This window comes from Alexandromys fortis, unplaced genomic scaffold, assembly GCF_014885135.2.
Source record: "Alexandromys fortis isolate MF-2015 unplaced genomic scaffold, M_Fortis_MF-2015_v1.1 scaffold_48, whole genome shotgun sequence".
NCBI classification, from domain to species: Eukaryota; Metazoa; Chordata; class Mammalia; order Rodentia; family Cricetidae; genus Alexandromys; species Alexandromys fortis.
This window is the reverse complement of record NW_026067947.1, coordinates 6,074,220-6,077,809: the sequence shown is the minus strand read 5'-3', so window position 1 is coordinate 6,077,809 and position 3,590 is coordinate 6,074,220.

Sequence of the window (3,590 nt, the reverse complement as noted above, 5' to 3'; positions counted from 1 at the left end):
CTACAGAGGTCTTTGATTTGGACCTGCTCCCTTGGCAGTCACTTCATTGTACCTGTTCTTGTGGAGTTTGCTGCTTTAGGCCTGCTGTGGCGGAGGTTGCTGGCTCAGTCCTGTTTCCATGGATGCCCCTGGCCTGGATCTACTCCCAAGGAAGTTCCTGGCTCTGTCCCAATCCTGCAGAGCTCTCTGGCTCCTGCCTACTCCCTTGGAGGTCCCAAACATGACCTCTTTTCATTCCTTGATAAGGTGATATTGTGGTTTGGATTTGAACTCAAATCTTTTTTTTTTTTTTTTTTCTCTATGCAGCTTTGAAACCTGTCCTGGAACTATCTCTTCTAAACCAGGCTGTCCTCAAACTCATAGAGATCCACCTGCTTCTGCCTCCTAAGTGCTGGGACTAAAGGCATGTGCCTGGCTAGACTCAAGTCTTCATCAACAATGTTGATTTATTTTTATATGCATGATGAATTTTGAAAATTGTGTAGCAAGGTATATGTATCTCTTTACTACCATTCTATTGTTGTGAAAAGACATTATGACTAAGACAACTCTGAAAGAAAATGTTTATTGGGGCTCATGGTTCCACAGGGAGAAAGTCTATGATCATTATAGCAGGGGCATGGCAGTAGGTGGCTAGGCATGCATAGTGCTGGAGCAGTAGCTGAGAACTTACATCCTGAGACAGCCATACGATAGAGAGAGAAAAGGCTAATTGGGGCTGGTATGAGTTTTTAAAGCCTCAAAGCCCACCCCAGTTTCACACCTCTGCCAGCAAGGCCAAGCCTGCAAATACTTCTCTATAGAACAAGCATTCAAATAGATGAGACTATGGCAATCATTCTCATTCAGTATATGACACATTTCATATCAGTCTATTATCATTTGTAATAAAGTTTTTTGAGCTCCTTATACATTATGGATGCCAACCCTTGTCAGATATGCACTTGGCAATTATTATCTCCTTATTCTGTTATTTCTCTTGCTGGATTCTAGATTCCTGATTTGATATATTCTATTTTTGTCTTGTTTCCTGTGCTTTTGGGGGGGGGGTATTGTTCAAAAAAAAGAATTTATCATTCCAGTATCCTAAAATGTTTCCACTTACATTTTTGTCTAGAAGTTTCATAACTTCCAATCTTATATTTAAAACGTTAGGCCATTTTAAGTTGATGTTTGTAATTAGAGAACAGTGGCATTCTCATTTCATTCTTCTGCATGTGATTGTGCAATTTTCCCAACACTGCTTATTGAGAAGTCTGCCTTTTCTCCAATACACACGCTTAGCACTTTTGTGGATAATTGGTGTATAAAGACCCTGGGTTTACCTCTGTGTTCTGTGTAATGACTCATCTTAGGAACTTCATTGGAGTAGGAAATGCCAAAGAGATTAGGTAAGAACATCTCCAAGGTGAGGATATCTCCAGGTATGGATGACACACAGACCAGTAGCTGTAGGAGAAAGTACCACCTTGAATGTTGGGAGTATGATCCAAGGGCCTCAGATGGAATAAATTTGAAAAAGGAGAGAGACTGCTAACACAGATACTCATTTGTTTCCTGGCTGCTACAAATCAAGGAGCTCTGAACTGCCATGCCCTTCCACAGTGATGGACTTCAACTCAGAAAAACCTTGAGCTGGAATATACTTTTCCTTCGCAGGTTGTATGTTGATGTGGGAGTGTCATATCAATCTGTTGATTTCATTGGTTGAGCAATAAAGAAACTGCTTGGCTGGCCCTGATAGGTTAAAGCATTGGTGGGGGGAGTAAACAGAATAGAATTCTGGGAGGAAGAGGAAGTGAAGTCAGACCTGACAGCTCTGCTCTCTGGAGCAGAGACGCCATGCTCAGCTCTCCTGGGTAGACCCGACAGCTCTGCTCTTTGGAGCAGAGACGCCAAGCTCTGCTCTCCCAGGCAGCTCCGACTCAGGATGGACGTAGGCTAGAATCTTCCCGGTAAGCGCACCTTGGGGTGCTACAAACATTTATTAGAAATGGGCTAGTTCAGGTGCGAGAGTTAGCCGAGAAGAGGCTAGATATAATGGGAAAGCAGTGTTTAAATGAATACAGTTTGTGTGTTGTTATTTCGGGCATGAGCTAGCAGGTGGCTGGGGTGCTGGGGACGCAGCCCCGCCGCTCCTATTTCAACAGTATGTCAGATGTTTCATTAGTGAGGGGAAACCTGACACACTGTCTAACCTATTCCATTGGACTTTTAAATATCAAACATCAAGCAATTTTGATTTCTGAAGTTTTGTAGTATGTTTGAAAGTCAGATAATAAAATGCATTCTACATTTTTCTTTTTGCTCATGGTGGCTTGAGTCTATGTAAATTTAATGAGTTGATTTTGTTTCTCCTCAACTACAAAGTAGAGATGAAAAATTTCTGCCTCTATTTTGTGATAATTAGAAATTATACAAAGCCTAGCACATTAGAAGCTGAAGCAGGATGATTACACATTCAAGCATAGCCTGGGCCACACTGACAGAGCCTGTCTCCACCTCCATGTAGCACTTCCCTTCACATGCCATGATCTGCATTGAGTCTCCCATCTCGCAAAGTAGATAATTGCTATTCCCATAGTGGCATTTGAAAAAGGTTTATCCAGAAATCAAGGAACAAGTCTCACTGACCCGTCCTTACACCTGACTTCTCCTTTCCACCTATTCGGAATCTTATAGGAATGAGAAACTTAGCACACACTTCTGAATAGTTAAAATGCTTTGTGCATTTAATCCACTTGTTATATTACTTACTGTGATCCCATTTGCAGTCTTGCTGCTCAAGGTAAAACCTGAAAAAAATTGCTTCTTGGAAGGAAATGCCCACATTCCTTTGTGAGGTGCAACAGGTTATCACAAAAGAGAAACTGACTTCTTGCGTGTTCAGAAATCTTACACTAAAATAATCATATATGAGTAATTTCATGGACATGAGTCCCAAAGCATTCAACACTAATTACTCTTCCTTGAAATTAAATATCTCTATAGTGTTCTCAGGCCTCGGTGCTTTTGTTATTTTAAGTCTGTTGTATTGTAAAGGAGTAATTGTGGCTCTCACAACAGTAATAAAACTTGCATGGCATCTTAGCACAGCATTTGGCTTCATTGGGGATACTTTTGAGAACTTTAGCCCAATTCTTATATGACAACTGAGTTTAATATTGACATTTTGACTTGAATAAAAGATCCTTAATTAAGCATACAGGTAAGCTAGAGATCCTTTGTCACATCCTGAAAGATCCATTACTTTCCTAGAAGCAAAATAATTCCCAGAAAGCTTTTCTGCCATTAAGCTAAATGGGAAAAAAATATATGTTTGCAGTCTTTTCTTGGCAGTTTCTAGTAAAATGCTTTGTCCTTAACTGGCACATGTAATGTATATGCTCATGGCTTGCAAAGTGATTTATAACACATGTATATGCTTTGTAAAAAATAAAGAAAATTCATACCCATCATCTCTCATGCTCACAGTTACTTTGTCATATCTGAAATCTCAGTTTTTGGAATATTGCATATAGCATATAGCAATGTGTTAACTACGGTACCTGAGATTTGACTTTTAGCTCTCTTTTGGTCTGAGACTCTCT